The following is a 22,737-nucleotide window of genomic DNA, read 5'->3' on the forward strand; positions in this document are numbered from 1 at the left end:
CAAGAGAAGAAACTGTCTGTATTTTATAAGAAGAAGCTATGAACATGCTGCCAGTGATCATCTATAAGGAGTGGCCTCAAAAATGAGAGACAAGCAGACTCTAATTCACTAGGCATTCCAAACTACAGCTTGATTCCAAAAGATACATATATCCATTTTCCTGTTAGAGCAGCAAGAACAACAACAAAAGAGGTAGATGTAAGAGGAAAACACTTCAAATATGCCCTAAGTTCCTTGACCTTGTAAAGTAAAACTTGCCGTACCTCTCTTTGTAACCCATAGAAGTGTACAAAGTGTTCCAGGGACCCATAGTCTATTGGGGGAAAAAAAACCATGTTCTGAGTTCACACTGAATAGCTTTTCGTAAGAAATTATACAGCAGCACAACTGAAATACTAATTGCAACAAGAAAAGATGGTGACTGCAGAATATAACTCAGTCTTAATAGATTTTCTAATGCCTCTCTTTATACCAAAGGGGAGTAGCCCTTTAGCCAGTAAAGTAAATTTTCTGATCTCCAAATGGGTACTTTATCCTCATTCAGGCTGATATTGCAGCAACATCATGAATTTCTCAGGCAGCTTTGTGAATCAGCAGAGTATTTCAGAGGAAAGCATTGACTGCTAAAAGCAAAGTTGTTATTTTTTAAACAGCCTTTAAACTAGTAGATGAAACATTTCACTTTGGGTCAAGGATGCATTTGCTCCAGCCACCTAGAGGAGCAGAGGGCTGAACCAGCTGGGAAGGAACAGAATAATGTTACTGTGTCAGCCAAACCTCAAAGTTTACCGTTTTGCAGGTCAAACATTTTTGACGACTTCTTTTTAGTGTCCAGCTCTATAATTCTTATTTCCAAAGAGCTTAAACATTAGTATTCCATGAAATATCATCCTATATTTCTAAAGTATCTTTAGAAAGCCATTAACTAATTTGTTCATAATAAACTTTGAGGTCTAGAAAAAAACTGGTTTTCTTTCTCTTTAAATAACCGCAAGAAAGGAAATTCAGACAAGAAAAATGTACGCTTCCTGATACATCCATTCAGCAAATGTTCTGAGTGCTTCCGTATGCTAGGCATTGTGTTAGGTGCTGGGAATACTAGAGCAGTATGACACAGTCCCTTTCCTCAATCATATGACAATACACAGTGTTTAGAGGTCAAATTAATTGGACTCAAGATATGCCCACCCTTCTCTTTTCTTTGTTCTGGTGAATCGATGAGTGTTTTTGAAGCTTTCATACGGTAAAATTGTGATTTAAGTCGACTCACAGTCTTAAATAGCTTAACATAGACTTAATTTCATCAAATCTTTGGATATGTTTTACTTTCCACTTTTTTTTTTTTTTTTTTTTTTTTTTTTTTTTGCGGTACGTGGGCCTCTCACTGTTGTGGCCTCTCCGGCTGCGGAGCACAGGCTCCAGACACGCAGGCTCAGCGGCCATGGCTCACGGGCCCAGCCGCCCTGTGGCATGTAGGATCTTCCCAGACCAGGGCGCGAACCCGTGTCCCCTGCATTGGCAGGCGGACTCTCAACCACTACGCCACCAGGGAAGCCCTACTTTCCACTTTTTATGGACGTTTAATATATCTTATTTGGGGAGTCCTAGCTTCAAGCAAGTTCTTTAAAATGTTGTATTGCATAAAGAATAGGGTTGAGAGTAAAGCATAGAATATTTATTAAAATATGTAATGCTGAAATTATATGTTGAAGAAAAACCTTTTCTTACACAGAACAACCTGTATATTACTGGCAAGGACACTGATTGATTGCCATGGTTATGTGTATCCTTCAGAATTATGTGCGTGCATTCTTGTGTCTACTGACTCTGATAGGTTTATGTCTGTGTATCTAGTATGGACAGTTTAACCCCCAGATTTCCTGTGGCCACCGATAAGTCTCAGTCTTCGAATCATTCCATGCTTTTACTGTTGCCTACTGCCAATCTTTTAAACTAATATAAAATTGAGAGAGTTTACACTGCAGACCGTTTATTCTTAAAACAGGTTTCTCAGTTTAATTTTATTCATGATTTTCATATCTATGCATCACCTGTACCATTCTTTGTATATGTCATTTTCAGCTCACGTTTTACATAAAAGAAGCCCCATTTCAAACAACCATATTTTAAAATCAGTTTGGTATTATACATGTGTGTGTGTCATATATGTGTGTGTGTATTATATATACATATGTGTGTGCACACATATACACACATATACTCTATTAGACAATAACATTAACATACAACCATAAATATGTGACACTTAAGCCAAGGATCAACAAACTTTTTCTGTTAACAGCCAGGTAACGATTTCGTTTTTGCAGGGCATACAGTTTCTGTACATCTCAACTCTGCTATTCCAGTGCAACAGCAGCCATAGACAGCCGTGTAAACCAGTGGGCATGGTTGTGTTCAAATAAAACCATAGTTACAAAAACAGACAGCAGACCAGATATGACCCATGGCCTGAAGTCCTTTAGACCCCTAATCTAGACATATCCTACATCATCAATGATAGGCATATCATTCTATGTGAAACAGTGCTTTAATATAATTCTTTGGAGTTATGAGGCTAATGTGCATCTGACCTTTTACTATTACTTGAGTGGCCATTCTTAGCCCCATAAGTATGGTGGGTTTTGGTCAATTTTTGCACAGCAGTGAGGAGGCTGAAAGAACCCATGCTGATATTTCCAGTTAGGAAGGGACAAAGCACGGTTTGCTGATTGGCATTTTGAAACTCTCCTAAGTGTTCCTGCTGGTAGATTAAGAAAAAGTGGTGTGTTGATACAGAAAACAAATTTATGGTTAAGAAAGGGGAAAGGGGGATAAATTAGGAGTCTGGGATTAACAGATACACACTACTATATATAAAAAATAGATAAACAACAAGGACCTAGCTGGCCTACATTTCTTTAATTGTACCAAAATGTTTTTATAAATATTTTATCATAAATTATGTGAACGTCTGATATTTCTTTACAATGAGTTTTAATACTATGCATATATTTTGAGTTTTATGTATAACTGTCCACCCATTTGCACTTCCATCAGTGGTTCTATATTTAGAATTCTGAATGATGCATACCCCTTGCCTGAAAACATGTGACTGTTGTTAATTAAGATCAGTAATATTTGGAACACAGCATCAGCATCATGTGACATAAGACAGTCCTTTTTGTCCCCCCTACTTGGCAAAGAATTCGACATCCGTCCACAAACAAAAATGTCTGTGTGGGAGTTGTGAGATCTAACACCACATACCAAGTGACCCAGAAACAGTCTTGCCCTCTTGTGCATCTGGGAATAGGCAGACAGACCTTGGTACACAGTGTAGAAAAAGCAGAGCAACACGCCTGCCCAATCCCCACTGACCTGGAGAGAAAATCAGACCAGAGAGAAACAGAAGTCCAGCTTCCTAAAGGGGAATTCAAGCATACTGTTGGAGGCAAACAGAAAAGCCCACAAATTTGGACACAGTGAAGACTGTAAGAATTTTACCAGCAGCCCTCCCTCCCCTGCCCTCACCAAAGCAACACTGCATGGAGCTGTCTATGTGGGAGTGACAACCTCTCCCACAGGGGAAAAGGATAGCCATGAATGAGTGCCCTGGTACTGCAGTGGTGCCAGATGCAGCTGGAGAAACCCATCTCTCTTCAGCACTGAGGTGGGACACCCATGATTGGGAGGAGGGAGGAAAGCTGGAAAGAGGCAGATAAGAGTATCAAAGGGCATTACAGAGACACAGTTCCTGCTGACTGCACCAAGCAGGAACTACACCCATGAGCCTCTGGCAGAACCATACCAAGGGATCTCCCTAGTGGGACTCCAAACACCCCAATGCCTCAAGTGCTAAACCCACACCTCTCCCCACTCTGTGGCCAGCTCCTGGTGTGCTCCAGCACTTTCAAGTGCCACTGTGAAAACAAGCTCTGATAGACAGGGAGTTAGCTCAGGAAACAGGCCAGGGTCTCTGAACTAATGAGAAACTACGAGCTTGAACTATGTTACCACCTTCCGGAAAACAAAAAAGAGACATTTCCAGTAGCCAGACTGGGGAGTTGTAAGAACCAGAGAGAACATACAAGCTTAAAAATCCTGCCACAAAATGTAGGGAGCAGGTGTATCCATACAAGTACCAGCTATAAGCAGGACAGATGAAGAATATCTCCCACCAGAAGACAACAAGTAAAGATCTGAGGAATCTACTGCTTCAAATGTGAAAACAGCAATGCAAAGCTCCAAGAACATGAAAAATTAAGGAAACATGTCATCACGAGACGATAACAACCCTCCCCTCCAGTAACCAAATTCAAAAGCATGCAATCGGCGACTTAGCTGATAAAAAATAGCTTTTCTGAGAAAACATGCTGCAGGAAAACATAGAAAGCCAACAAAATCAGGAAAACAATTCATGAACAAAATGAGAAATTTAACAGAGACAGAAATCATGAAAAAGAACCAAACAAATTCTGGAGCTGAAGAATTCATTAAACAAAATGAAAAATGTGATAGAGAACATCTACAGTAGAAGAGAACAATCAGAAGATAGGATCAATGATCAGAGGACAGGAACTTTGAAATAACCCAGTAGGAGGAGAAAACAGAAAAAAAAGAGGGACTTCCCTGGTGGCACAGTGGTTAAGAATCCGCCTGCCCAGATAGCCTCATCCACCAGAGGGCAGACAGCAGAAGCAAGAACAACAACAATCCTGCAGGCTGTAGAACAAAAACCACCTTCACAGAAAGATAGACAAGATGAAAAGGTAGAGGGCTATGTACCAGATGAAGGAGCAAGATAAAACCCCAGAAAAACAACTAAATGAAGTGGAGATAGGCAACCTTCCAGAAAAAGAATTCAAAATGATGAGAGTAAACATGATCCAGGACCTTGGAAAAGAATGGAGGCAAAGATTGAGAAGATGCAAGAAATGTTTAACAAAGACCTAGAAGAACTAAAGAACAAACACCTACAAGATTTAAAGAATAAGCAAACAGAGATGAAAAATACAATAACTGAAGTGACAAATACACTAAAAGGAATCAATGGCAGAATAACTGAGGCAGAAGAACAGATAAGTAACCTGGAAGACAGAATGGTGGAATTCACTGCTGCGGAACAGAATAAAGAAAAAAGAATGAAAAGAAATGAAGACAGCCAAAGAGATCTCTGGGACAACATTAAACACAACAACATTCGCATTATAGGGGTCCCAGAAGGAGAAGAGAGAGAGAAAGGATCCGAGAAAATACTTGAAGAGTTTGTAGTCAAAAACTTCCCTAACATGGGAAAGGAAACAGCCACCCAAGTCCAGGAAGCACAGAGAGTCCCATACAGCATAAACCCAAGGAGAAACATGCCAAGACACATAGTAATCAAATTGGCAAAACTTTAAGACACAGAAAAATTATTGAAAGCACCAAGGGAAAAACGACAAATAACATACAAGGGAACTCCCATAAGGTTAACAGCTGATTTCTCAGCAGAAACTCTACAAGCCAGAAGGGAATGGCATCACATACTTAAAGTGATGAAAGGGAAGAATCTACAACCAAGATTACTCTAGCCAGCAAGGATCTCATTCAGATTCGATGGAGAAACCAAAAGCTTTACAAACAAGCAAACGCTATGAAAATTCAGCACCACCAAACCAGCTTTACCACAAATGCTAAAGGAACTTCTCTAAGTGGGAAACACAAGAGAAGAAAAGGACCTACAAAAACAAACCCAAAACAATTAAGAAAATGGTAATAGGAACATACATATCGATAATTACCTTAAACACGAATGGATTAAATGCTCCAACCAAAAGACACAGGCTTGCTGAATGGATACAAAAACAAGACCCATATATATGCTGTCTACAAGAGACCCGCTTCAGACCTAGGGACACATACAGACTGAAAGTGAGGGGATGGAAAAAGATACTACATGCAAAAGGAAATCAAAAGAAAGCTGGAGTAGCAATACTCATGTCAGATAAAACAGACTTTAAAATAATGCTACAAGAGGCAAGGAAGGACACTACATAATGATCAAGGAATCAATCCAAGAAGAAGAGATAACAGTTATAAATATATATGCATCCAACATAGGACCACCTCAATACATAAGGCAAATGCTAACAGCCATAAAAGAGGAAATCGACAGTAACACAATAATAGTGGGGGACTTTAACACCTCACTTACACCAATGGAAAGATCATCCAAAATGAAAATAAATAAGGAAACAGAAGCTTTAAATGACACAAGAGACCAGATAGATTTACTTGATATTTATAGGACATTCCATCCAAAAACAGCAGATTACACTTTCTTCTTCAGTACACACAGAACATTCTCCAGGATAGATCACATCTTGGATCACAAATCAAACCTCAGTAAATTTAGGAAAATTGAAATCATACCAAGCATCTTTTCTGACCACAACACTATGAGATTAGAAATCAATTACAGGGGAAAAAAACATAAAAAACACAAACACATGGAGGCTAAACAATACATTACTAAATAAACAAGAGATCACTGAAGAAATCAAAGAGGAAATCAAAAAATACCTACAGACAAATGACAATGAAAACACGACGATCCAAAACCTAAGGGATGCAGCAAAAGCAATTCTAAGAGGGAAGTTTATAGCTATACAAGCCTACCTCAAAAAACAAGAAAAATCTCAAATAAACAATCTAACCTTACACCTAAAGGAACTAGAAGAAAAGAGAACAAACAAAACCCAAAGTCAGCAGAAGGAAAGAAATCATAAAGATCAGAGCAGAAATAAATGAAATAGAAACAAAGGAAACAAGAGCCAAGACCAATAAAACTAAAAGCTGGTTCTTTGAGAAGATAAACAAAATTGATAAACCATTAGCCAGACTCATCAAGAAAAAGAGGGTGAGGGCTCAAATCAACAAAATTAGAAGGGAAAAAGGCGAAGTTACAACAGACACTGCCGAAATACAAAGCATCCTAGGAGACTACTACAAGCAAATCTATGCCGACAAAATGGACAACCTGGAAGAAATGGACAAATTCTTAGAAAGGTATAACCTTCCAAGACTGAACCAGGAAGAAACAGAAAATATGAACACACCAATCACAAGTAATGAAATTGAAACTGTGATTAAAAATCTTCCAACAAACAGAAGTCCAGGACCACATGGCTTCACAGGTGAATTCTATCAAACATTTAGAGAAGAGCTAACACCCATCCTTCTCAAACTCTTCCAAAAAATTGCAGAGGAAGGAACACTCCCAAACACATTCTATGAGGCCACCATCACCCTGATATCAAAACCACACAAAGATACTACAAAAAGAGAAAATTACAGACCAATATCACTGATGAATACAGATGGAAAAATCCTCAACAAAATACTAGCAAACAGAATCCAGCAACACATTAAAAGGATCATACACCATGATCAGGTTGGATTTATCCCAGGGATGCAAGGATTCTTCAATATACACAAATCAATCAATGTGACACACCATATTAAAAAATTTAAGAAGAAAAACCATATGATCATCTCAATAGATGCAGAAAAAGCTTTTGACAAAATTCAACACACATTTATGATAAAAACTCTCCAGAAGGTGGGCATAGAGGGAATCTACCTCAACATAATAAAGGCCATATATGACAAACCCACAGCAAACATCATTCTCAATGATGAAAAACCGAAAGCATTTCCTCTAAGGTCAGGAACAAGACAAGGGTGTCCACTCCCACCACTATTATTCAACATAGTTTTGGAAGTCCTAGCCACGGCGATCAGAGAAGAAAAAGAAAGAAAAGGAATACAAATTGGAAAAGAAGAAGTAAAACTGTCACTGTTTGCAGATGCCATGATCCTATACATAGAGAATCCTAAAGATGCCACCAGAAAACTACTAATCAATGAATTTGGTAATGAATTTGGTAGCAGGGCACAGAAATCTCTTGCATTCCTATACACTAACAATGAAAGATCAGAAAGAGAAATTAAGGAAACACTCCCATTTACCACTGCAACAAAAAGAATAAAATACCTACGAATAAACCCACCTAGGGAGACAAAAGACCTGTATGCAGAAAACTATAAGACACTGATGAAAGAAATTAAAGATGATATCAACAGATGGAGAGACATACCATGTTCTTGGATTGGAAGAGTCAATATTGTGAAAATGACTGTATTACCCAAAGCAATCTACAGATTCAATGCAATCCCTATCAAATTACCAATGGCATTTTTTATGGAACTAGAACAAAAAATCTGAAAATCTGTATGGAGATACAAAAGACCCCAAATAGGCAAAGCAGTCTTGAGGGAATAAAACGAAGCGGGAGGAATCAGACTCCCTGACTTCAGACTATACTACAAAGCGACAGTAATCATGGGCTTCCCTGGTGGCGCAGTGGTTGAGAGTCTGCCTGCCGATGCAGGGGACACGGGTTCGTGCCCCGGTCTGGGAAGATCCCACATGCCGCGGAGCGGCTGGGCCCGTGAGCCATGGCCGCTGAGCCTGTGCGTCCGGAGCCTGTGCTCCGCAACCGGAGAGGCCACAACAGTGAGAGGCCCGCATACCACAAAAAACAAACAAACAACAAAAAAAAAAGCTACAGTAATCAAGACAATATGGTACTGGCACAAAAACAGAAACACAGATCAATGTAATAAGACAGAAAGCCCAGAGATAAACCCATGCACCTATGGTCAACTAATCTATGACAAAGGAGGCAAGGATATACAATGGAGAAAAGACAGCCTCTTCAATAAGTGGTGCTGGGCAAACTGGACAGCTACATGTAAAAGAATGAAATTAGAACACTCCCTAACACCACACAGAAAAATAACCCCAAAATGGATTAGAGCCCTAAATGTAAGACCAGACACTATAAAACTCTTGGAGGAAAACATAGGAAGGACACTCTTTGACATTAATCACAGCAAGATCTTTTTTGACCCACCTCCTAGAGTAATGGAAATAAAAAGAAAAACAAAAACAAATGGGGCCTAATAAAACTTCAAAGCTTTTGCATAGCAAAGGAAAACATAAACAAGACAAAAAGACAACCCTCAGAATGTGAGAAAATATTTGCAAATGAATCAACGGGCAAAGGATTAATCTCCAAAATATATAAACAGCTCATGCAGCTCAATATTAAAAAAACAAACAACCCAATCCAAAAACGGGCAAAAGACCTAAACAGACATTTCTCCAAAGAAGACATAAAGATGGCCAAGAAGCACATGAAAAGCTGCTCAACATCACTAATTAGTAGAGAAATGCAAATCAAAACTACAATGAGGTATCACCTCACACCAGTTAGAATGGGCATCACCACAAAATCTACAAACAACAAATGCTGGAGAGGGTGTGCAGAAAAGGGAACCCTCTTGCACTGTTGGTGGAAATGTAAATTGATACAGCCACTATGGAGAACAGTATGCAGGTTCCTCAAAAAACTAAACACAGAATTACCATATGACCCAGCAATCCCAGTACTGGGCATATACCCAGAGAAAACCATAATTCAAAAAGACACATGCACCCCAATGTTCATTGCAGCACTATTTACAACAGCCAGGTCACGGAAGCAACCTAAATACCCATCGACAGACGAATGAATAAAGAAGATGTGCTTCAGGGCTTCCCTGGTGGTGCAGTGGTTGAGAGTCCACCTGCCAATGCAGGGGACACAGGTTCGTGCCCCGGTCCAGGAGGATCCTGCATGCCACAGAGCGGCTGGGCCCGTGAGCCATGGCCGCTGAGCCTGCACGTCCAGAGCCTGTGCTCCACAGCGGGAGAGGCCACAACAGTGAGAGGCCCGCGTACCGGTGGGAAAGGATTAGAAAGATCCTTTTTCGGGAGCTTCCTCAAAATTTAGGCTCTGTGGCATAAAAAAGAATGAAATAATGCCATTTGCAGCAACATGGATGGACCTTGAGATTGTCATACTCAGTAAAGTAAGTCAGATGCAGAAAAACAAATATATGATATCACTTCTATGTGGAATCTAAAAAAAGGGTACAAAGGAACTTACATACAGTACAGAAATAGAGTCACAGATGTAGAAAACAAACTTATGGTTACCAGGGGGTCAGCGGGGGTGTGATAAATTGGGCGATTGGGACTGACATGTATACACTGATGTGTATAAAACTGATGACTAATAAAAACCTGCTGTATAAAAATAAATAAATCAATGAATCAAAAAATAAATAAACAAAACAACAAAAAAACGAATCCACCTGCCAATGCAGGGGACGCGGGTTTGACCCCTGGCCCGGGAAGATTCCCACATGCCACGGAGCAACTAAGCCCATGTGCCACAACTGCTGAGCCTGCACTCTCAAGCCCGTGAGCCACAACTGCTGAGCCTGCATGCCACAACTACTGAAGCCCACGTGCCTAGAGCCCACGCTCTGTAACAAAAGAAGCCACCACAATGAAAGCCCATTCACGCCAACGAGGAGTAGCCCCCGCTTGCTGCAACTAGAGAAAGCCCACGCACAGCAACGAAGACCCAACACAGTCAAAAATTTAAAAATAAAATAAAATGTTAAAAAGGGAAAAGAATGAAAAGGAGGTAAGACAGCCTACATGATCCACAGGACACTATCAAGTGTACAGTTATTAGAATAATTGAATTTCTAGAAAGAGAGGAGAGGGAGAAAGGAGCAGAAAGTTTATTTAAAGAAATAATAGCTGAGAACATCCCCAATGTGGGGAGAGTTCGACATCCAAGTTTACAAAGCTAGTAGAAAGCCAGTAGATCACCCATTATCTTAATGTAGAAAGACCTTCTAAGACACATTATAATGACACTGTTATCATCAAAGATAAAATTAACTTAGAATCATCAAGGATCTAGTAATCAAAGATAAAGAATTCTAAAAGTACCCAGGGATAAGAACATTATAATCTACAAAGTAACTCCCACTAGGCTATCATTGGATATCTCAACCCTGTAAGACCAGGACAGTGGGATGACATTCTCGAAGTGGTAAAAAAAAAAAAAAAAAAAAAAAAAACTCCCAGCCAAGAATATTCTATCAGGCAAAGATATATGTCAGATATGAAGGAGAAATAAAGACTTTTCCAGACAAATAACAGTTGAAGGAGTTCATCACTGCTAGATCTGCCTTGCAAGAAGGGCTCAAAGGAGTTCTTCAAGATAGAATTAAAAACCACTCATCAGTGAAACGAAAACATGGAAAAATATCCAACACCCTGGAAAGTAAATATATAGTAGTCAGACTTAGGAAACTAATTCTGTAATATGATGATAGGTTAACCACTTAACTATAGCATAAAAGTCAATAAAAAAGAGTATTAAAAACAATTATAGATACTCTTATTTTTTAACAAGTATACAGTATGAAAAGAGGTAAATAATGATAACAAAAATACAAAAGGTGGGAAGTAAAATGGTGAACATTTTGTAGATGATCAAAGTTGCTGTCAGCTTAAAATGAACTGTTTTACCTATGAGGTATCTTATGTAAGCCTCACGGTAACTGTGAAGCAAAAACCTAGAGTAAATGCACAAAAAATCAAGAAAGGGAGAAGAGAGCATGCCAGCAGGGAGAAGCACCAATTTACAAATGTAGGCAGAAACAGAGAGAAAAACAATTGAAATACAAAATAAAGAGAAAACAATCATTATTAAGTCTTTACATAGCAATAATAACACTAAATGTAAACAGATGAATTCAAAAGGCACAGAATGTTTAGATGGATTTAAAAAAACAAGACCCACTTATCTGCTGTCTACAAGAGGCTCACTTCAGCTTTAAGGACACTCAGAGAGAAGTGATGGAAAAAGTTATTTCATGCAAGTGAAAACAGAAAGAAACAGGGTAGCTATACTTACTGGATAAAAAAGACAATAACCCACAAACAGGTGAACAGAAAATGATAAAAGAGTCAATTATCAAGAGGATATAACAATCATAAAAATATATGGATCAACACTTGAGTACATAAATATATTAAGTAAATGCAAACAGATTTGAAGGGAGAAATGGACACCAACAATTAAAAAGGACTTCAATACCCCACTTTCAGCAATGGATAAATCATCCAGACAGAAAATCAACAAGGAAACATTGGACATGTACCAGGCATTGGACTAAATGGACCTAACATACATTTATAGAACATTCCATCCAAAAGAAGGCAAATACACAGTCTTCTGAATTCCACACAGAACATTCTCCAGGACAGACGATATGATAGGACAAAAAACTATCAAATTTAAGAACAATGAAATCATACTAAGGAAATTTTCTAACCACATGGTATGAAACTAGACATGACCAACAAGAGGAAAGCTGGAAAAATCTGCAAATATGTAGAAATTAAACAACACATTCCTAAACAACCAAAGGGTCAAAGAAGAAATCAGAGGAGACATAAAAAAAAAAAAAAAAAAATCTCAAAACTAATGAAAATGAAAGCACAGCACACCAAAACTTATGCAGTGCTGCAAAATCAGTTCTTAGAGGGAAGTTTATAGTGATAAATGCAAATATTAAGAAAATATTAAGCAAAGAAGCAACCTAAAACTAGAACTTGGGAATCAGAAAAATATCAAACTAAGCCCAAAATGAGGAGAGGAAAGGAAATAACAAAGATCAGAGTGGAAAAAATAAATAAAATAAAATAAACGAGAAAAACAATAGGAAAAAAACTTACAGCTAGTTTTTCAAACAGATGAACAAAATTTACGATACTCTAGCAAGACTAACCAAGAAAAGACTCAAATATATAAAGTCAAAACTGAAAGTCAAAACTACAACTGATACTGTAGAAATACAAACGATCATAAGAGACTACCATAACAATTATATGCCAATAAATTGGATAACACAGAAGAAATAGATAAATTCCTAGAGACATTCAACCTACCAAATCTGAATCTGGAAGACAATCTAAACAGACCAGTAACAGCTAAGGAGACTGAATCAGTAATCAAAACCACCCAACACAGAAAAAACAAGGACCAGACGGTTCCACTGGTGAATTCTACAAAAAAATTTAAAGACTTATACCAATACTTCTCAAAACCTTCCAAAAAATTGAAGAGGGAACCCTCCTAAGTTCATTTTACAAGGCCACCATTACCCTGATATCAAAGTCATATAAGGACACTACAATAAAACTACAGACCAATATCCCTGATGAATACACATATAAAAAATCTGAACTATCAGCAAACCAAACTCAACAAAATACCAGAAGGATTATAACACCATAACCAAGTAGGATTTATTCTTGGAATGCAGGGATGGCTCAACATATACAAATCAATAAATGTGATACACCACATTGATAGAATAAATGATAAAAATCATATAATCTTGTTTTTGGTCACCATGATGGCAACACAGGTTATTCCTCACTTCATTTCCCCTCACAAGAACAACTAAAAAGTATTCATGAACAAAACACGACTGAGGGAATTCTAGAACACGGGAGTGAGGCTGAGCAGTGCCCTCCCCCAGGCTGGTACAGTACCACATAGAGGGGTCTCTTCTGAGTGTATGATTCCTCCAGTGAGAAAAGAAAGCCTAGGGGTGATACCCAGCTCCCCCACCTTCTCAGGAGCCAGCACTCTTGTCTTGCCCCATGAGGACTGCAGGGGTATTTGCAGGACTCAACCACTAGGAATCTGACAGTGATGAAAAAGAGAGGAGTAGTCTGCAACAAGCACTCATTTCTTGGCAGACTGAGTTCCTACCTGCAGAGCCCAAGCAGTAATCCTAACCAGCAACTTTTCTCATCTGCAGAACTAAGTCAGTGGCACACTCTGACCAGGAAACTATAGGCTAGCACACTACTGAGTGTAACCCCAGCCCTGACTAGAAGGGCTGCAAGAACACCTGGAAGCTATGTAGCCCAACAACACTTGAGCACTGAGTCCAACAGGCAAAGTTGATTACCCCCAGAGAAAAGCCAGTTCTGAGTGTGAAGGGTACCCTGCTATGCCCAGGCAGGGAAGTTAATGCATAGCCCTACTCACTGCCTAAAATAGCTCCTCTCCCTGGGAGGTGCTTGGAGCTGGCCCATCCTGCCCAGGCAGGAAAGCTGAGTCACAGCCCCACCCACTGCTGAGTGAAGCTCCCAGCCATGCCCTACTATAAAGATTGGCCAAAATACCTAGAAAACTGCATAGTCCACCAGTGCTTGAACAGAGAGTCCAGCAAGCAGAGCAGATAATCTACAGAGTAAAGCCAGTGGCCCTATTCAGCCAGGGAACTTGGGGCATGGGTCAGGTTGAGTCAAGACCACAAACGAAGAGCTTTACTGGTCTTGGAGATGGTTCTCCCACTGCCCCACAGCAGGGTAACTAATTCACAGCCTCCCTCATTGCTGAAGACAGTCTTTAACCTGTCCAACCAGGGAACCTAACCAAAACACAGGAAGCTACATAGTACATTCAACAGCCGTGCTTACATTGGCGCTTGAACAGAGAGTACGGCCTGTGGTTTTCTACATCTGCAGAGCGAAACTGGTGACCTCACCTGGTCAGGGAAGTCAGTGCACACTCTTACCTGAGTTGGGTCTCTAGACAACAAACTGTGCAGGCCCCAGGCTCCTTCCCTCTGCCTTGCCAGGCACTGAAGCTAATTCATAGCCCCATTTACCACTGAGTATAGTACCGAGTCCCAACTGTCTAGAAAGCCTGACAGGAGAACCCAGGCAACCATGGAGCTTATCGTACAGCCTTGCTTGGGCAGGGAACTGGATAAGCAGTCCTATCCAACTGTTATCAGCCAGTGGCAGCCTCCCCAACATCAGAGCTCAGGTAGCAGCCCTGCCGCTAAATATACCCTGGTAGCAAGCTCCATTTTCTAAATGACGTTACCAACAGATATGCCTAGTTACTTAAACTGAGATGACTGGTAACGAACTGTCTCTGTATCAAGCAATTCAATTTTTTCTTATATGTGTAATGTCATGACTTTTCTCTCCTTCTTGGGAGCACCTCCAGCACCGCTAGTGGCATTTTGTGTGGGTTCCATGTTGTTATTTAAGGTTTGTGGTTTGCACTAAATGCAATGAAAAGTATGCAGGAACTGTGAGAGAACACTCTTTGCTACTACATGCAATTTACTTGAGAGATGAACTCCTCAGAGATGACTAATGTCACATGGTGCTTTAAGCGGATACTTGCAACACTTGAGTTTGCCACAATAGCAGGAGGAGATGGCTATGAAATTATTACAGTAGTACAGTATATACTACAGTTAATTCTAGGCAGTTATGATTTAATACTGCATCTTAACATTTGATTACATTTCTTTCAGCTGAAGATGGTGCCGAGTGTGGTCTGTGTTTGTGTGTAAATTTTAACTTTTTATAAGAGGTCTGGGTATATTTTATGGTATTAAATGGTAAAATAAACTAGTAACTACAAAAAAAAAAAGAACTGTCTCTGCCAAAGCAGAGACAAACCATAAAGTCTCAAAGAGGAGACCACTTACTTGAATATGCAGATAAAAACATAAGGAATAAAGGATCATGAAAAATAAGGTACATGACCAAATGGTATACCACCAAAGGAAAGTAATAAGGCTCCAATAACTGACCCTAAAGAAATGGAGGTCTATGAACTGTCAGACAAAGAATTCATAATAATCTTCTTAAAGAAGTTTAGTGAACTACAAGAACACACAAACAAAATTAGGAAAACAATGAATTTTAAAAAAAGAGAGAGAGAAGGTCAACAAAGAAATAGAAACCATCCCCAAAAAACCCAAAAAACAAACAAACAAAAAACACACATACATACAAACCACACACACACACAAAAAGATGTCCTACAGCTGAAAAGTACAGTGACTAAAGAATTCAATAGAGAGCTTCAGAAGCAGACTAGACCAGGCAGAAGAAAGAATCAATGACCTAAAAGAGAGCACATTTGAAATTATCCAGTCAGAGTAGCAAAAAGGAAAAAGAATGAAAAAGAGTGAATAAAGTCCATGGAACCGATGGGACACGATTAAAAAAAAAAAAATCGAAAAGAAACAATATCCACAATATGTATGGGAATTTCAGAAAGAGTAGAGAAAGAAATGTACAGAAAATATATTTAAATAACACTGGCTGAAAACGTCCTAAAGTTTCTTGGAAAAGAAGTGGACATCCAAATCAATGAGGCCCAAAGGACCCCAAAGAGTTGAACCTGAATAGGATCACACCAGACACACTGTAATCAATGTGTCAAAAGTCAAAGACAAAGAATTCTGAAACCCACAAGCCACAAGAGAGAAGTTACATAGAAGGGAACCCCCATGACTGGGCAAATTTCTCCACAGAGACTTTTCAGGCTAGGAGAGAATGGATGATATATTCAAAATACTGAAAGAAAAAACTGTCAATCAAGCATTCTACAACCAGCAAAGCTGTCCTTCAGAAGGGAAGGACAGATAAAGACTTTCCCAAACAAAAGCTTTCCCAAACTAGACCTGCCTTACAAGAAATGCTAAAGGGACTTCTCTGAGTAGAAGTAAAAGGACACTAATTGATGTCATAAGATTCTAAGAAAGTAGCATAAAACTTAGTGGTAATGGTAAATATATAGCCAAAGTTAGATTCTGTAATATGGTAATGGTGATGCATAATCCACTTACAACTCTAGTTTAAAAGTTAAACAAATGTAGGAAAAAGAAAACAAAACTATACTACAATAATCTGTTATTAGTTACCCAATATAAAAATATGTACATTGCAACATCAGTAACCAAAAATGTGAGGGGGATGAGAAGTAAAAGTGTAAGTTTAGGAATTCTATCCAAGTTATCAGTTTAAAATAAATTGTTATAATTTTATAATATTTAATGTAAGACTCATGGTATCCACAAGAGAAAAACCTACAGTGATTACACCAAAGAACATGATAAAGAAGGCCCAGGGAGATGGAAGAGAGCTGAGGGAATGGCTAGTCAGAACACACAACATATTTATCAATTAAGTTCTATGTCTTATATGGGTGCGCTTTGTGGTATCCTAAAACAATTACAACAGTTACGTCAAAGATCACTGATCACAGGTCACCGTAACAAATGTAATAATAATGAAAAAGTTTAAAATATTGGAAAAATTACCAAGACACACAAAGTGAGCAAATGCTTTTGGAAAAATGGCACCTATAGACTTGATGCAGGGTTGCCACAAACCTTCAAGTTGTATGAAACACAATATCTGCAAAGTACAAGAAAGCAAAGCACGATAAAATGAGGTATGCCGGTATATATATTGAATGGAATATTATTCAGCCAAAAAAAGGAAATAGTGCCACTTGTGACAACATGGAGAGTCCTTGAGGGTATTATGCTAAGTGAAATAAGGCAGACAAAGAAAAATACTGTTATGATCTCACTAATAAGAAATCTAAAAAACAAAACAAAACAAAATTCATAGAAAAAGAGATCAGAATTGTGGTTGCCAGAGGTTGGAGTTAGGGCTAGGGGAAATTAGATAAATGTTGTTACAAGGCACAAACGTCCAGTTATAAGATAAATAAGTACTCAAGATATAATGTACAACATGATGACTATAGTTGACAATGCTGTATGCTATATTTAAAAGTTAAGAGAGGGACATCCCTGGTGGCGCAGTGGTTAAGAATCCGCCTGCCAGGGGCTTCACTGGTGGCGCAGTAGTTGAGAGTCCGCCTGCCGATGCAGGGGACACGGGTTAGTGCCCCGGTCTGGGAAGATCCCACATGCCGTGGAGCGGCTAGGCCCGTGAGCCATGGCCGCTGAGCCTGCGCGTCCAGAGCCTGTGCTCCGCAACGGGAGAGGCCGCAACAGTGAGAGGCCCGCATAGCGCAAAAAAAAAGAAAAAGAATCCGCCTGCCAGTGCACGGGACGCGGGTTCAAGCCCTGGTCCGGGAAGATCTCACATGCCGCAGAGGAACTAAGCCCGTGTGCCACAACTACTGAGCCCCTGCACGCCACGACTACTGAAGCCCGCATGCCTAGAGCCCATGCTCCACGACAAAGACAAGCCACTGCTGAGACGCCCGCGCACCACAATGAAGAGTAGCCCCCGCTCGCCCTAACTAGAGAAAGCCCGCGCACAGCAACGAAGACCCAACACAGCCAAACATAAAAATAAATAAGTAAATAAATGTATAAATGTATAAATAAATAAGAATACTTTTAAAAAATAAAAATAAATAAAAGTTAAGGGAATAAATCCTAAGTGTTCTCATCACAAAAAATGTCTAGATATATATTTTGATATATATTTACCAGTTATAATGCTGGTAAATGTATTACAATCAACTCTCTGGGGAAAAAGGAAACACTTATTTGCAGTATTTCCTCTTTTCCATGGTGTAAACACTCTCATCATGGCCTACATTTTGTACAAAATGTTGGAAAGAGATGCTCACAGTTGGGTCCAACAGCAGCCATACCTAGCACATCACTGCTACTCACTAAATCACCAGCCATGGTCAAAACTAAAGTTTAAAAACTTACAAGGTTTTTAAGGAATAAAAAAAATTTGAGATCAACTTGCATTAAAAAGAATATTAGATGTTGAATCAGTTATATGATATTTCTCACAGAGCTTGTCTTAACATAAATGAAAATATATTTACTCTAGAAGGCAATTTATATTCTCTAAAATCAAGTATCACAGTAGCTATCAATATACTTATTTTTCCCCCTTTCCTTTCTTTCTTGTAGGTTCATCTTATTTATAACTTCAAAAGTTCTTTACATTAAATATATTCTAATTTTCATTTAATCTGCTTTTATTTTGATGTTATAAGTTGATTAAAAACATTTAGAATCCAATGCTATGAAATGTGATTAGTAATGTCATATTTCTTAAGCTTATTTTGTCAACACTTTGCATACTGAATTTTGATCAAGTTATAGATAATATTATCTTGTTTACAAATGAGTCTATGGTAATTGTCATAAAAATATAGCTCTAGTTTAAATTAATAATTGATCTAGCAATTGGAGAAACAGCAGATCACTTCATTTGATTATATCTTTCCAAAAGAGCAGATGTGAGGAAATTTTTAAAATGCTGCTTCATACTTCAGGCAATTATAAGATACTTTAAACTTCACCTATTGATTTGCTACTAAAGGCTGATGGACTGGGGGAGGGTACCTTTAGTGTGAATCCTCTAAATAAAATGCTTACCTGTATTCTTTGAGAAATCGACCTATGGAAATAGACTATTCTACTCGTGCAATTCGTATTTTTTCTTTTATAGACAAGAGATCTGTTGTCTCTAGGTCATTGCAGATTAAGACTGGTTGCCTGTGTCAAACACTTTCCATGTTTGCAAAAAAAAAAAAGTAAATAATTAGAGAGTAATTACTATAAAAATTATCTTCTAAATTAGTCTGTTCCAAAAGACACTCCAAGGCACTGCCAGTAAAAATGCAATCTTAGAATTAAGATCTCAAGTGTGTTGGTATAAAAACCTTTGTTAAGAACTGACAAAGATTTAGGTACCTCACTGAAACTTTCTTCTAGACAACAAGGCTTCTAACTCTCAGTCCAAGGTAGAGAGGGGCCTTTTTCAAAGAAATTTCCATCTCTTTTGTCTTACAGAATGGACTCTTTTTATACTCAGGAAGTCCACAAAGTTCCTAAGGGATTATACCAGCTTGTGCTAGAAGGAACAGTGATCATTCAAAATTAAAACAGGCCTTTGAGACCCCAACTTCCTGCAAGTAGGACACAGCCTGAGAAAGCTAGTCAGCTATACATGGGATAGCTCTTAGGGACAGGGATGACCCATCTTGGGGAGATGCGAGCCCAGAAAGTAAAGGCAAGAGGCATGGAGAATCAATCCAAGAAAGCCAGAAGGAGCACTAATCAAGGAACTGGCATGTGCTCAGCTAAATTTTAAGATTTCTATGGACCAGTGACTGCTCTTTGCCTCCCTGCTTTTTGAATGGAATGTGCATTCTAAGGTCCTTGTCTCAGCATTGCATATTGAGTTTGTGGGAGTCAGGTAACCTTGTCTCCCAGTTTATAGCTCTTCATATCTGGAGGAGCCTGAAGAGCCTCATCTATACCGGGACTTGATTTAGATAAAAAGATGCTGGACTTTGAGCCTAATGCCGTAATGGGATGAGATTTTGGGTATCCTGGGGAGTGGTTAAGGTATTTTCCATGTCTGATGAATTTATGTATAATAATGTGTAGCTGGACTAAAGATGGCCAAACACTTTTTATTATTCTTCCCATCAGTACATGGAGTTTATTTCCTTCCCACTTGAATCTGGGTTGGCCCTGTGACAGCTTAATAGAATGTAATAGAAGTGACAGTGTGCCAATCACGGATATACTTTTTCTTTAACGTTTTAGTTTATATTGGCACATAGTTTATTAACAGTGTTGAGATAGTTTCCGGTTACAGCAAAGTGATTCAGTTATACATATACATATCTCTATTCTTTTTCAAATTCTTTTCCCATTTAGGTTGTTACATAATATTGAGCAGAGTTCCCTGTGTTATACAGTAGGTACCTGTTGGTTATCTGCAGATATACTTTTTAAAGAGAACTTACAGCATCTATTTCCTCCCTCTAGGATTTCTCACTCTTGGAACACTTCTTCCTGGAACTCAGCCACCAGGCTGTGCAGAGACCAAGCCACATGTATGGGAAGCCTGTTGATGTTCAACTGACAGTCTCAGAACAACTGCTAGCCACTAACCAGCGTCAAATGCCAGGCATGTGAACCATCTTGGCTCTCCAGCACAATTGAGCCCATATACGACGCAGCCAAAGCTGACATTATTGTACTAATTGAGAAGGCCATGCAGCTTAGCCCAGTCAACACCAAGACTAGCAAGAAATAATAAAGTTGTTGTCTTAAGCCACTAAATTTTGGAGTGGTTTGTTATACAATAGGCAATTGAAATAGGGGTCTCTGCTGTGTGAGAGGCAATGAAGCCATTAGAGTGGATGAGACTTAATAGGCAAGTATGTGACATGAAAGAAAAGAGGCTTAGAATAGACTCCTGAGAACTGCAAAACTGCTGGACAGAGGAACAGAAGACAGCAACAAAGTCTGTGCAATATGTTCATAAAGGTAGAAGGGAACAGAGGAGACTGTCTGTGACCTGTAAGCCAGTGGAAGAGGTCAGTGCTAATGAGAGATCAAATAAGATACAGCTGATAATTGCTTGTTACATTTAATGACAAGGAAGTCAAAGGTAGCCTTAGCAAAAATAGATTTGCAAACTGACAGGGAAGAAGACAGATTATTAGAGGTAGAGCTAGGTGAAGAATGAATAGTAAATGAGTAGAGAGACAATACATGGAAAGATTTAAATTATCTTTAAATGCTGATAAGAAGAAAAAGAGTATAAACGTCATGGTAAGAGAAAATTATAAGTGAATAATATTTTACTCTTTCCAGAAAGGATCCTCAAACCACAGAACATCCATTTAGGCACTATCTATGTCCCTTGTCCAAACATACAGTAACCTCAAAAGAACATTTACTACAAAGCAGACTTTGTAATAACTAGCTAGTATCACGGACCCAAAGGAAATTATTAACTGACATATCAAAATGACCTGTTAAAAATCATGTAATGAAATCTACAGTGGAGATTTAAGCTTAAGATCTTATAGCTCAAAAGACTATCTTTTTTAACTTTAGGCAAATTTATTCTTCTAAGATGAACAGTGAAATTTATCTTTTGAGTAGACCATTCCTTTTGGGGGGAAGACTTACTGGAGTAATATTCAAAACTGTGAAAAATGTCTACTTACTGGTATGAAAGAGAATATACAAAATTTTTTGCTTGACGGGCTTCTGAGGAAGATCGTGGGTACATAAGATTGTGGGTAAAGTTAGATGATGCTCTTCCCAAATGCATATCTGTGAACTTACACACACGCAGAAGAGTCTCCCGGGAGTAGAATGGCTTATACCCTGGGTCCTTCTCTAGGTGTTTCAAAGATGTGAAAACCCGTCTGATAAAATGAGTTGCTGTATTCAGGTAAGACGAAAGAATAGCAAATAAAAATGGCACTGAAAGAGGATACCAGAGAGGGAAGATTCTAGACTAGAGACTTGGGATCAACACAAGAATGGAATTTCCTGAGAATAGCATGTGGCTTGATTCAAGAAGCAATCTTGATCCAGATACCCTACTAGGGGGGAGGGATCTTGGGGTAAGTAGTTTGAGGGTGTGAAGTAAACGATAACGTTATACTAAAGACCAGAAAGTTGTTCTTCAGGATGTAGGCAGTCTTCCTGGAGAAATCCTCACTGAAAAACATTTACCCTCCCTTGCTCCTTGAGATTCCTTGTAGTCTGAGGAAATCAGTGTGCTTGAACTTGGGAAGTTGGGCGAGTCAGGCCACTGACCCACTTTTTTGTTTTCTACATCCCTCCCCTATTCTGACGGCCTAATTTACTCCCCTTCCCTCGGTCAGAATTTTCTTTGCCAACTCATTTTCTCCTTAAATGAGGCTTACAGGAAATTAGCCAAACAGGGAATTTTCATCCTGTTCTCTTCCCTATTCCAGAACATGGAATTTTCCATTTTCAGGAAACCATGAAGCATGGGATAAAATTCTAAGACAAGTTAACAAGACCATATAAGATTATCTGTTTCTAAGATAATCTTATGAGGCAAAAGCACAAACCAGAGCAGAATCTTTCGTAATGCGTAAGCAACACTTGCTCAGTTCCACCTGCTGCAGTTGAAGAAAAGTAAGCAAAAGGAACATGGAC

This window comes from Lipotes vexillifer, unplaced genomic scaffold (assembly GCF_000442215.2).
Source record: "Lipotes vexillifer unplaced genomic scaffold, Lipotes_vexillifer_v1.1 scaffold1198, whole genome shotgun sequence".
NCBI lineage: Eukaryota > Metazoa > Chordata > Mammalia > Artiodactyla > Lipotidae > Lipotes > Lipotes vexillifer.